The sequence below is a fragment of the Herpailurus yagouaroundi genome, unplaced genomic scaffold (assembly GCF_014898765.1).
Source record: "Herpailurus yagouaroundi ecotype Mexico unplaced genomic scaffold, PumYag 355, whole genome shotgun sequence".
Taxonomy (NCBI): domain Eukaryota; kingdom Metazoa; phylum Chordata; class Mammalia; order Carnivora; family Felidae; genus Herpailurus; species Herpailurus yagouaroundi.
The window spans coordinates 5,274,002-5,288,593 of NW_024412572.1; the positions used below are offsets into that span (position 1 = coordinate 5,274,002).

General features: G+C 48.4%; 1 protein-coding gene across 2 annotated transcripts in view; it reads right to left on the reverse strand.

The window, feature by feature from the left end:
• Positions 1-14,592, reverse strand: part of TSPAN9 (tetraspanin 9) — a 210,339-nt gene that overhangs the window by 76,701 nt on the left and 119,046 nt on the right. The window lies entirely within an intron of this gene.

Sequence of the window (14,592 nt, forward strand, 5' to 3'; positions counted from 1 at the left end):
TATCTCAAGAAACAAGAAAAATCCCAAATACAAAATCTAACAGCACACCTAAAGGAAATAGAAGCAGAACAGCAAAGGCAGCCTAAACCCAGCAGAAGAAGAGAAATAATAAAGATCAGAGCAGAAATAAACAATATAGAATCTAAAAAAACTGTAGAGCAGATCAACGAAACCAAGAGTTGGTTTTTTGAAAAAATAAACAAAATTGACAAACCTCTAGCCAGGCTTCTCAAAAAGAAAAGGGAGATGACCCAAATAGATAAAATCATGAATGAAAATGGAATGATTACAACCAATCCCTCAGAGATACAAACAATTATCAGGGAATACTATGAAAAATTATATGCCAACAAATTGGACAACCTGGAAGAAATGGACAAATTCCTGAACACCCACACTCTTCCAAAACTCAATCAGGAGGAAATAGAAAGCTTGAACAGACCCATAACCAGCGAAGAAATTGAATCGGTTATCAAAAATCTCCCAACAAATAAGAGTCCAGGACCAGATGGCTTCCCAGGGGAGTTCTACCAGACGTTTAAAGCAGAGATAATACCTATCCTTCTCAAGCTATTCCAAGAAATAGAAAGGGAAGGAAAACTTCCAGACTCATTCTATGAAGCCAGTATTACTTTGATTCCTAAACGAGACGGAGACCCAGTAAAAAAAGAGAACTACAGGCCAATATCCCTGATGAATATGGATGCAAAAATTCTCAATAAGATACTAGCAAATCGAATTCAATGGCATATAAAAAGAATTATTCACCATGATCAAGTGGGATTCATTCCTGGGATGCAGGGCTGGTTCAACATTCGCAAATCAATCAACGTGATACATCACATTAACAAAAAAAAAGAGAAAAACCATATGATCCTGTCAATCGATGCAGAAAAGGCCTTTGACAAAATCCAGCACCCTTTCTTAATAAAAACCCTTGAGAAAGTCAGGATAGAAGGAACATACTTAAAGATCATAAAAGCCATTTATGAAAAGCCCACAGCTAACATCATCCTCAACGGGGAAAAACTGAGAGCTTTTTCCCTGAGACCAGGAACACGACAGGGATGCCCACTCTCACCGCTGTTGTTTAACATAGTGCTGGAAGTTCTAGCATCAGCAATCAGACAACAAAAGGAAATCAAAGGCATCAAAATTGGCAAAGATGAAGTCAAGCTTTCGCTTTTTGCAGATGACATGATATTATACATGGAAAATCCGATAGACTCCACCAAAAGTCTGCTAGAACTGATACATGAATTCAGCAAAGTTGCAGGATACAAAATCAATGTACAGAAATCAGTTGCATTCTTATACACTAACAATGAAGCAACAGAAAGACAAATAAAGAAACTGATCCCATTCACAACTGCACCAAGAAGCATAAAATACCTAGGAATAAATCTAACCAAAGATGTAAAGGATCTGTATGCTGAAAACTATAGAAAGCTTATGAAGGTAATTGAAGAAGATTTAAAGAAATGGAAAGACATTCCCTGCTCATGGATTGGAAGAATAAATATTGTCAAAATGTCAATACTACCCAAAGCTATCTACACATTCAATGCAATCCCAATCAAAATTGCACCAGCATTCTTCTCGAAACGAGAACAAGCAATCCTAAAATTCATATGGAACCACAAAAGGCCCCGAATAGCCAAAGTAATTTTGAAGAAGAAGACCAAAGCAGGAGGCATCACAATCCCAGACTTTAGCCTCTACTACAAAGCTGTCATCATCAAGACTGCATGGTATTGGCACAAAAACAGACACAGAGACCAATGGAATAGAATAGAAACCCCAGAACTAGACCCACAAACGTATGGCCAACTCATCTTTGACAAAGCAGGAAAGAACATCCAATGGAAAAAAGACAGTCTCTTTAACAAATGGTGCTGGGAGAACTGGACAGCAACATGCAGAAGGTTGAAACTAGACCACTTTCTCACACCATTCACAAAAATAAACTCAAAATGGATAAAGGACCTGAATGTGAGACAGGAAACCATCAAAACCTTAGAGGAGAAAGCAGGAAAAGACCTCTCTGACCTCAGCTGTAGCAATCTCTTACTCGACACATCCCCAAAGGCAAGGGAATTAAAAGCAAAAGTGAATTACTGGGACCTTATGAAGATAAAAAGCTTCTGCACAGCAAAGGAAACAACCAACAAAACTAAAAGGCAACCAACAGAATGGGAAAAGATATTTGCAAATGACTTATCGGACAAAGGGCTAGTATCCAAAATCTATAAAGAGCTCACCAAACTCCACACCCGAAAAGCAAATAACCCAGTGAAGAAATGGGCAGAAAACATGAATAGACACTTCTCTAAAGAAGACATCCGGATGGCCAACAGGCACCTGAAAAGATGTTCAGCGTTGCTCCTCATCAGGGAAATACAAATCAAAACCACACTCAGGTATCACCTCACGCCAGTCAGAGTGGCCAAAATGAACACATCAGGAGACTATAGATGCTGGAGAGGATGTGGAGAAATGGGAACCCTCTTGCACTGTTGGTGGGAATGCAAATTGGTGCAGCCGCTCTGGAAAGCAGTGTGGAGGTTCCTCAGAAAATTAAAAATAGACCTACCCTATGACCCAGCAATAGCACTGCTAGGAATTTATCCAAGGGACACAGGAGTACTGATGCATAGGGGCACTTGTACCCCAATGTTCATAGCAGCACTCTCAACAATAGCCAAATTATGGAAAGAGCCTAAATGTCCATCAACTGATGAATGGATAAAGAAATTGTGGTTTATATACACAATGGAATACTACGTGGCAATGAGAAAAAATGAAATATGGCCTTTTGTAGCAACGTGGATGGAACTGGAGAGTGTGATGCTAAGTGAAATAAGCCATACAGAGAAAGACAGATCCTGAGAAACTTAACAGGAACCCATGGGGGAGGGGAAGGAAAAAAAAAAAAAAAAGAGGTTAGAGTGGGAGAGAGCCAAAGCATAAGAGACTGTTGAGAACTGAGAACAAACTAAGGGTTGATGGGGGGTGGGAGGGAGGAGAGGGTGGGTGATGGGTATTGAGGAGGGCACCTTTTGGGATGAGCACTGGGTGTTGTATGGAAACCAATTTGACAATAAATTTCAATTAAAAAAAATAAACGTTAAAAAAAAAAAGAAGATGTGGTTTATATATACAATGGAATACTACTTGGCAGTGAGAAAGAATGAAATCTGGCCATTTGTAGCAATGTGGATGGAACTGGAGAGGGTTATGCTAAATGAAATAAGTCAGGCAGAGAAAGATACATACCGTATGTTTTCACTCATATGTGGATCCTGAGAAACTCAACAGAAGACCAGGGGGGAGGGGAAGGAGGAAAAAAAAGTTACAGAGAGGGAGGGAGGCAAACCATAAGAGACTCTTAAATACAGAGATAAACTGAGGGTTGATGGGGTGCAGGGGAGAGGGGAAAATGGGTGATGGGCATTGAGGATGGCCCTTGGGATGAGCACTGGGTTTTGTATGTAAGGCAATTTGACAATAAATTATATTAATAAAAAAAAAGAATAAATGTTAAAAAAAATTTTTTAAAAACCCACTTCCTCATCTCCTTTTCTGCCAAAGGACAAATATAATCGTACTTTTCCCTTCACAGGCTCTTCCCACATCTCCCTCACATCAGAAATCATTTCTCAGGCCATCCCACTAAATTTCTAACTCCACAATAGGAAGGGAAACTGAGGCATAGAGAGACAGATGGAATTTTTCGAGTGCTCATCACTCATCACGCAGTGACCAAGAAACAACACCAGGGCCTACCTAGAACCAGATCACAGGGCACCAAAGCCCATGAGTCCACAGCACCTCTGGAAATGAATGCAATGGAGGCAACAGCATTTTCCAGAGTCCTGGGGGAGAGTGCTGTGTGTGCTATAAAAAAAGCACTGATAAACCACTGCTCAGGGAGACACCCACCAAGGGCTTGCTGCAATAAGGCTGGTGGTCACAGAGCCGCCTTCCAAGGTAGTGAGTATGTGTGTCTGTATGGGTCCTGTTTGGCTACACGGGATACTCCAGGTGGGGGGCCAGTATGGCTCCCCCCACAGCATGGGGCCTTTCCTTTAGATAAACCCCAATCATATTTAAAGGGTATCACCTGCCAAAGGCATCCCATGATGAGCCCACCCAAGCCCCCTTTACCTAGCACTTCTGGGCCATTCAGCCAGCCCACAGACCAACACACATTAACTGAGCACCAATCATGAGCAAGCAAGGCACAGATAAGATGAAGGCCCCTCACGCTCACCTCCTCCTGCTCATGGCCTTGGACGACAATGCCTTTAGCTTCAGTGTCCTCATCTACACAGCAGTACCACTGCCCACTCGAGGTAGCTGCAAGGATTTCAAGTTCCTAGAAGATGCTAGCAGAGTGGGGGAACAAGATACAAAATATAAAAGCAGGGCCATATGGTTAGAACAGTAAACCCTGCCAGAGGGCCTGGGTGGCTCAGTTGGTTGAGCGTCGGACTTTGGCTCAGGTCATGATCTCATGGTTCAAGAGTTCGAGCCCCAAACGGGGCTTGCTGCTGTCCGCACAGAGCCCGCTTTGGCTCCTCTGTCCCCCTCTCTCTCTGCCCCTCCCCTGCTTGCACTCTCTCTCCCCCTCTCTCTCCTTCTCAAAAAAAAGGAAGAACAGTAAACCCTGCCATGAGGAGATGAGTAGAATCTGAAATATTTAATAGCACAATGGAGGGTCATGCTTTTGGGAAGCTGTGAAGAAAACAGTCTTCATTCTGGGGCACTCGCATAAAAAGCACAAAAACAGATCATGAAACCTAGACTGTACACAACTGACTACCCACTAATCTGAGAAAGGCCCTGACAATCCCTAGGTGGTCATCTCCTGACCCATTTCTGTTGGGGCTGGGACTGGGGGAGGGAAGGCACAAATCACCAAGGGGTCACATCCAAATATGCATAACACTGGTCCTGCTATCGCAGGGTTGCACCGCACCAAATTGGAAGCACAGATCCAAGAAAAACACCATCTGAAGTTAACAGAGGAAAGAGCTGGATCAGGATGACCTCCCAGAGTTAGTCATAAAAAGAATATGGGCTCTGAACCCAGGTTCAAATCCCAGTTCTGTCACTTTCCAGCTTAGTGATCTGGGGCAAAAATCCCTAACCTGCCAGAGCTTCCAACTCCTTGGAGGCAAAATGAGTATAAACCTACCTCTCCTCACCAGGTGCTGTGGAGGGCAGATAAGGTAACAAAGTTAGGGAAGTGTCCAGCACAGCACCTGGCCAACTGCTCAGCCCCACCACACCATGAGGAGGAGTGGCTGGAAGGTGCCCCCTTCTCCATGCTCGTGTGCACAGGAGTTCTGCTCAGCCCCACCACATCATGAGGAGTGGCTGGAAGGTGCTCCCTTCTCCATCCTTGGGTACCTAGGAGTTCTGCTGGACTCTGAGGGGAGGAAGGGGTGGTGTCAAAGGATGGAAGATCAAAAGTCTCGACATAACAAAAGCTGTGTAAGAGCTTCATGGAGAACACTATGAGACTTTACAGAAAGACATTAAAGAAGGCCTAATATATGAAGTATACCATGTCCATGAATAGAAATACATGCCTAGAATACAATTTATATTCATAACTGGAAATTAAAAAATAGTAATTCTCCCCAAATTGATCAACAGACTCTATGCAAAGCCAATCCAACTACCAACAGGGCTTGCATAAGGAAGGGTGGGGAGAAGAGGTGACTGATCGATTGATTTTTGGTGAAACTAAACAAACTGTCCAAAATTTATGCAAAAGGACAAAGGGCCAAGAACAGCCAAAACATTCTTGAAAAACATCAGATAAGAGGATTTGCCTTACCAGAGATCAAGACTTATTAAAAAGCTATAGTAATTAACACAATGTGGCTCAGGGATAAATAGTGCCATGGAAACGGCACAGTTGGCATGACTCATCTGAGGGGAAAGTAAGACTAGCCAATCACTGGAGGCAGGACCACCGATTTGTATATGGGGAAGAAAGAAACTGAGCCCTACCTCACACCACATGGAAATATATATAAGAAAGTGAAAAGCTAAGCTATAAACTGGAAGATATAGACTGTGTTTGTGGCACACTTAATAGACAACACATTAGCATCCAAAACATAGTAAAACTCCTAAAAAATAGGAACAAGCAACAACTCAATAGAAAAATGGACAAAAACATAAAACAGGCATTCACAGAAAAGAATGGCTAATAAACCTATGAAAGGATGTTCACTAGTAATCAGAGAGATGAAAATTTACGACATAAGATAGCATTTTACACCCACGGTATTGGAGAATGCCAAAACTTCCCATTGTCAACTGACATTCCACTGGTGGAAGTGTCAACGATACATCCACTTTGGAGAACAATGTGGCATTATCTGGAAAAGCTGAAATGTGCAAATCCTAAACCTTGGCAATTCCACTCCTTGCTATGTACCCTAAAGCAGTTCTCCTGAAACTCTGGTCCATGGAAATGCTTAATACTTCAGAACTTTATAGCAATTTGATGCTTCCAGAACATTCACATGCATTGTCAATGACTGTCTAGATGTAGGTGAGTCACCTGTGGTTTGAGCTGAGAAACCCTGGCCTATGCACACCAGGAGCCTTGTACGAGAATGTTCACAGAAGCATGTTTTTAAAAAAGGAAATAATCCAAATGCTTATTATCAGAAGAATGATAATGGAATACTTTAGAACAATAAAAATAAGTGGATGATGGCCACACGTATCAACACAAATGAATCAATAAACACAACACTGAAGTCTTAAAAATTCAGATGATTCCATCTATCAAAAGTTTAAAAACAAGCCAAACCAAATGATGTGGTGTTCAAGGATGTTTACGTATGTGGAAAAACCACAAAGAAATAGACCTAACACAAAAGGATCCTGGTTCTCTCCAGGGGACAGGTTGGGGGCACACTCGGGAAGGGGCACACAGAGGCTTTGTGGGTAGAGCCAGTGTTTTATTTCTTTTTTAATTTTTTTTAACATTTATTTATTTTTGAGACAGAGAGAGACAGAGCATGAACAGGGGAGAAGCAGAGAGAGAGGGAGACACAGAATCTGAAACAGGCTCCAAGCTCTGAGCTGTCAGCACAGAGCCCGACGCGGGGCTCGAACTCACAGACCATGAGATCATGACCTGAGCCGAAGTCGGACGCTTAACCGACCAAGCCACCCAGGCACCCCATAGTGTTTTATTTCTTAAGCTAAGGAACACATAGGTATGTGTTCCTCATGTAATTGTTTTAAACTATATGCATTTACATATGATTTATTCCACAATTTGAAGAAAACTGTTTTCAGTGACTGTTTTTCTGGTTAGTAAAGTGACCTGGACCTAGAGCCGCTCATCTGCTCAGGTCACAGGCCAACTGCCCAGCCAGCAGAGTCCAACACTGAGTGATATGTCCTCTGAGCAGCCAGGGCAGAAGGCCCTTAGAGACCCTGCAATACAACCACCGGCCCAGCTGGCCGGCTCCCGGCCTGACTCACCATGCCAGCGACAAAGGGAAGCAGAAGGGTGTGGGCCGCCCCACCTGGGACGGCCAGAGGTAAGTGTACAGTGAGTGTGGCAAGTGCGGCTGCCTGCCCTGGGGTCTGAGACCACACCGCACCCTTCCCCCATTGCCTTCCACTCCCACCCTCCATCCCAACAGACCTGCCTGAACCTCCTGGCTTCTCCATTTCTACCCCACATATCCCTATGATCAGAAGACACTCTGAATGATCCCCAACCTGAAGAGACACCTGGGGCCCCTTGCAGGCCTCCAAAGCCCTGCCTGCCTCTGTCACTCTAGCCCCAGGGCGTGTGACTCTGTTAGAGGGGCTACCTGTTCACATGCTCTCACCGCATGAAGCACAGTGATAGTAATGTAACCATAACGGCAGCTGCTAGGCATTGTGTCCAGCATGGCGGCATCCTGCTAAGCAGGATCCCTCCAGGACACATAGATGGCCTCAGCTGGGCCTCATCACAGCCCTGGAAGATAGCTGATACTGTCAAGCATGAGGAAATCCAGGCACCTCCAAAACACAGGACCCGTTCCTGGAGACTCTGACTCAGTAGGTCAGTGAATGGGAGGCGGGGAGGCGGAGGGTGGGGGGGCGGGCAGGGGACACGGCCTCTGTTCATGTAAAAAGGTATCTGGTTGATTTGAATCCGTATCCTAGTGAAGAACTGCCAAAGCAGACAGAAGCCACGTCTCTGTTCTCCTCAGCCAGTCACCCTCCAACAGCCACTAAACGGGACCCCCCACACGCACCAGTGCACTAAGCCATCCAACACAAGGAAGAAGCTCTGAAACCCCGCAGCCTTCCCTTCCAAGCGCTTCTCCGGGACTCCTCAGAGCCTTCAAAGCTTGCTGGGGCCCAAGGGAAGAGAAGGTAGAACCCCTCCCCATGGAAGCACAGACTCACTACCTGAAAAGATATTTCAGATATCACCCGAAGCCCCATGACTAGCTAGAGAAGGGTAGGGGGTGAACCTGATCTCTGCCCTGCCCTGCACCCCACCCCACCCCCACCCCAGCCACAGATCTGCTCACCCTCGGGCCCACGTGCCATTTGCAACGTCCCTGCCCCAACCCCCCACTTCTGCTGGCAGATTAGCTTTCAAATGTGAGCAGGGACAAAGCTGGCTCAGAAGACTTAACTCTGCCCGACGGGTTTAGCTCAGCTTCAAAGCTTCCTAACTGGAACCAAATAAGCGGGCACATCGCAGCTGGAAGGGAGAGGCCGGAAGGGGGGAGAGGACAGGGGCATCTCTGTAAGCTGGATTACCTACAGCAACAGCTTGCGGCCTGAGTAACACAGCAAGACCCGTCATGGTGCTCACTGTCAGAAAAACAAAACAGCCCTTTCCTCCAGGCCCTAGGGACAAAGTGAAGAGCGTCCACAGACACTGGTGCACACGCCACAGCAGGGCAGGGCCACCTCCTCCTCAGAACCCACGCCTCACTCACCGCCCTGGAAGCTGTTCTCAACCGGCACCACCCAGGCAGACACCAGCCTTTGTTTCTCCGGGTTCAGCCCATCTCACGTGTGCAGGAGGCTCTGTGTCTCTTCCCCTGGGCTGCAAGCTCTCCCCGGGCATGGCTCTGGATCAACTCGAGTCTACCTCTCTCCACTTCTATCTGGGCCTGGAACCCCACCCTCATCGATCCAGCAAACTCTTCTCCATCCTTCAAAAGCCAGGTGTCACTGGCTCTACTCGGTTATCTTTGTATCTTTTCTCTACTAAGCAGTATCAATTATTCTATTAAGTAACTCTACTGAACACCTACTGCTCAGAACTGCAACTGTTTACTATAATTGTTTATGTGCCTGACATGTGCCTGACTCCTCCGCCAGCCTCTGAGTAGTAGCTCCAGGGCCTGGCTTACAGCAGGTGCTCAATAAATGCATGCAGTACACACTAGCCACAGTGCATCCTGTCAGCCCTCTCAGAAGAAACAGAAAAAGATACATATTTCACTAGTTCTTTTTTCTAAACTAGAAAACTCCTAAAGGAAAATCAGACTTTTTTCCTCCCCTTTATTTCTGATGGACACAAACATTTTAGAGAGGGAGAGTCAGACAGCCACCATGCGGGGGCGGGGAGACAAAAGGACAAATCAAGCCAGGCCACCTGGAGGCTGGGTCCAGACCTGCTGCTGTCCCTCCCTAGAACGCTGGGGAGGGGGAGAGGGCCCAGCTCTGACCCCTGCCTCGGTAGCCCTGTGTTCAAATGCTTGGTGGAGGACAGGCTGATGACCTCCCGATTCCACGACTTCCTGGCCCGAGAAAGCTGATCTGCTCTATGCAAGCCCAGTCAGCCTGTTCTCACCAACTAGAGGCTCCTGTGCACGCAGCGAGCATTCAGTAAATAGTTGTGGCATGAGTGAATGGGCTCGATTGGGACCCCAACAGCCCAGCAAGCCCCAGAGCCCGCTGCCAAGTTCAGCCAAGGGCAGTCAGGCACATGGAGGCACAGCAGGGGGAGGGCGAGGCCCCCCATCCTCAGAAGAGGTCAGTGCGGTTTTCTGTGCTCTCCACTGGCAGGCCAGCCAAATGGAGGGCAGAACCATGGCCCTTTCCTCAAGGCAGCGACAGCATGCACCCTGTTTCAGCTGGGACTCTCTCCTTTCTCTCCTCTTCCACCCCGCCCCCTCTTGATTGACACCAGTGCTGGCTCTGACATGATTTAAAAATAGATATTAAGACAAGGAAGTTTAATTTTTAATGCTTTGGAAAGGAAGTGAACACGGAGCCGGCATTCATTCCTTCATGGCCATGCTCTGGGGTCTCACCAGGCCCCTCTCCCCCAAACAGAGCCATGCCTGACCCACTCCAAAGGCCTACTTGGAGCCCTCTGGGGAGACAGCCTGATGCCTCACACCTGAGCACTTCAGGAAGCCTCTAAATGCCTCTTGCTGCCCAGCTTAGCTAGTCTCTCGCTTGGAGAGGCCAGGTGCAAACCTGTGTGGACCCTGTTGGGGTCCCCTCAGCCCACTTCCCACACTTCGCTTTCCAGACAGAAAGCACCACACAGACCCCTGAGACACACAGCCCATCCAGCATCGATTGTGCACAGACCCGTGTCCTGGGCCACCATGGACCAATGGGGAGCCAGGGAGCCTGCAGAGGAACTCATAACACAGCCAAGCCAGTAAAAAAACACATGATGTGACAGGAGAGCCTTAACCCAGTTGCCTGCATCCAGAGGCAAGTGAATGGTCTGTGAGGGGCCAAGCCGCCAAGACCTGACCCCACTTAGGGGAGGTTAATCAGGGCCTCCACCCGGCACCCTACTCGTGGCAGGCCGGCCCCAACCTTTCCCCTGCTCCAGCAGGCACACTGAGCACTGCCTCTTTGGCTAATTGGCCTTTATTAAGGGAGCGATCCACAAGGAATAGACTTTCCAGTGGAGCCAGAATGTCACTGCTCTGCCAGCCATGATTTAAAGTGACAGGGCAGCTCGGCCGGCAAGCATGGAAAGTGACCATTATCCTGAGTGGCAATTAGGCCAGCAACCGCAGGCCCACCCCATCCCTCCTTATCAGAATGGAGCTGGATTTGGTTTGGGAGGGTCTGGCAGGGATCATGATCTGCTGTCCCAAGAAGGGGACACGGGCCCCAGCACCCAAAGCCCACGCCTACACTCTCTCTCTCCCCTACTCAGAGTTTAAAGCATCGAGCCTCCTTTGCCCTCCTGGAGGGGCTCCGATTCACTTCATCTCTCCCCAGGGTATTCCACCAGATGGCTCCCGGAGGGCTCAGAGATGGGGCTGACAGAGGGAGCTGCCCCATGGTTTCCACTGCTGGGAGAAAGACCCTGGGGTGGGTTTGATTACCAGTGTACAGGCCCCTTGGGATGGAGAAACTTCTGTCCCAACTCAGGCCTCCTATTCCCTATCCACCAAGAAGCCAGCATTCTCTTTGGCCCCAAGGATCAGGGTGAGGGGTGCCAAGGAAGAGGAGGAGGGGCTCAGTCAGGCATGACCCCTGACTCCTCCTCTCCTAGCCCCACCATCTCTAGCAGGCCCTCAGAAATGCTGCCCTGGGTGCCAGCATGGCTAGCACCATCTGGGTGAGGTCGCTGGTACCAGGAGCAGACCTGGACACCACCCCCTCCCCCAGCGGCCTACAAGTCACCTGCCCTTTTCTTGGTGAAGAGGAGGAGCACAGGCCACATAGATCTGCCTCTATCCTGCCCCCGGTGATGTCACCCAGGCTCTCACTGATAGCAATACTCTAGAAGCTCCACCCAGTGGCAAGGAACCAGGATTCTCACGCCTGGGGCTGGGGGGTGCAGTGTGACAGCTGCACCTCTCCTCCATGCTGGGAATCCTCCCAGCGGGCTCTGAGAAGGCAGGGGGGTGTGGCGGCAGCGGTGGGTTTGGAGAACTACCAGGTAGGCTCCAGGATCTATAGGAAGATCTCTATCTATTGATTGTAGACTTCGGTTCAACTCTAATGCCTCAGAAAAGCCTTCTTTTGGGACCTGAGCCACGAGACTAGGAAAAGCGATGGCTACACAATTCCGAACAATTGCTCTGGGTCCCACGGGCCTCGGGCTCTGACCAGCCTTGCATCCCTCCTCACCCTTACCATCTCACTGACCTCCAGCCTTTCTCTTCCTGTATGCATTGGAAGTGAGCAGAAGTCTCCCAGGGGTCCTGCCTCATCAACTACCCCACCTGCCTTGGGCCTAGACACCTTCATTCTTCCTCTTCTGATTTGGCTCTTTCCTCTACTTCTCTATCAGGCCCAAGCACCTGCCTGCAGGACGTCTTTGTTCAAGTACAGTCACCCCATACCCAAATCCTGGCTAACTGCCTGCTACACCTTCTCCACCTCCCAAAGAACCCAGCGGCAAATATTCTCGCACATGCAAGCATCCGTTTCTCTTCTGCTAACTTTCCATCTTTCCTAAGGTCTACATCTTATTTTGTAACTCACATGCTACCAGCATAAAAGAACTGGGTCTTTGAGATTCAATTTCTCCCAGCTCCTGGCATGTCATGGGAATTCTGAAAATATTAAGTAATCAGAAAAGTCAGAGATTCTGAGAGAGAGAGACTCCTTGCCTGGTGAAAGAGGGGTGGTGGGTACCTCCTAATTAGGAAGAGACGGCACGTTCTCTCACTATAACCAAAGAAAAGCAAGCCATTCCATCAATCAGCTCATTAACCTCTGCCAAGCTTTTAAGGGAAGATGAAAAGAGCCCTTGTCACCCCACAGTTAAGTTGCTTAGGAGAGCCTTCATCACAGGCAAGTTGGAGAACTAACTTCTCTTCCCTATCAAGTGGGACTCCCCACCACACAACAAGATGTGGTTTCACCACCCTGGCCCACCATTCATTCACTCACAAACATAATGAGTGCCTACTACGTGCAGCACACAGCCCACCGTGCCAACCTGTGAGAGAGGAGGTCCCTAAACCAAGCCGGGACCATTCTGGAGAAGGAAGGAGCCACAAGCAGTTATATCTACTTCGACCAGCAGGTGGCGGGGTGGGGGTGGGGAGGAGGGGGGCTGAGTAGGAGGAATTGTTGGCTGAGGCACTGAGCATCCCCACCAAGGTCTTTCTAGTAAGTGTTAAGATATACAGAGTGGGGCAAAGAAGAAAGGTAGGTTGAGACTATGAACAAGGGCAGAGAGGGAAACTCCACCATGAAAGCGAGGCAGCATTCATGTAAATCGTAGGCACTAGAGAAATACACACCAGTACTTGGCTGACACGGACACTGGCAAATGAGTCAGAGGACCAGGAGCACTTGCCCAAAGGTGGCCACAAAATCATTCTTGACATTCCGGTGGCTCTGCCCCAATTTCCACAAAACCCTCACCACAAGACAGGTAACGTCCTAACGGCGGTGGCTGGAGGGCCCAGGACCATGCAGACATCCGGGGAAATCCAACTCAAATGATCTCAAACCAGGCTCTTCAGAAGAAAAGCAGCAGCCTATGCCCCAGGCCAGGAAGGGCCCCCCCCCCCCACAGAGGGAAGGCAAAGATGCAGGCTGTCCCATAACTAATGGGATCAGACATGAGGGAGACCATCAAAAGACCCCCCCCCCCCCCAGACAGGAAAGGAAATCCAGTCCTTAAGCGATAAAGCGATTTGCCCAAGGTCACACAAGAAGCTAACACAGAACCAAGACTAGACCCAATCTTCTTCCCGCCCAGTCCCGAGCTCTCCCCTTCTATGGGAAAAGTCACCCCCCCACACACACACCCCCAAAAAAGTTGGTCAGTTAAAGCAGATCACTTCACACGAGTGTTGAACATCAAAGCACAACGGCTACTACGGAGCTTCACTGTGAATGACTTTCTCCTGCCCCCAGTGCTCTTTCTGGACCATGGGCAGCTGACAGCCTCCAGCAGGCAGGACAGGCCCTGGGGCAGAGCCAAACATCTGTGCTGACTACGTTGGGGCTCTAGTGAAGAAAGGAGGAGGCAGCAGCTGGGATGAACAATTAGATGTGAATTTAAGAAGTTTTCAAATTTGTGTAACTAGTATTTCTTCTGCACACACGCACACGTGTGTGCACGCGGCCCCCAGAGTCACAGAGGATGGAGAACAATTCCAAGCTGCCCCACCCACGGACACCTTCTCTAAAAAATAATCTCTCACCAAGGATAGGGGTGCTCCCTTTGTCCCTTCTAGCCTCTGGGGCTCCTGGAGCTGGAGAGGGCTGGCATTCCATGGTGGGAGCACATGGCCAGCCCGCTCCCTGCCCAGTCCACTGCAATCCCTCAAAAGCAGCTGCCCGCCACCCGATGGCAGCATCCCTCCCACACTCTCCTTTTCCACACAAGCCCTAACTCAGGGGCATATCTGCAGGCTACCAAACGTGTGTCTCTACACTTGGGATAGGGGCTCCTCTCCTCTTTCTGGGACTCACTGAAGGAGTCAGAGGAAGTGACCTCCACTACCCCTCCCACCCCCACCTCATGCCCACAAAATGCTGCAGATCGTATTCTTGTGTATTCAGGAAAAATACAAGAAGAAACTCGAAAACCATCCACACTTGTGCCGGTCTTCCACTCAAGGTCACAGCTGTTAAAAATTCTGGCCC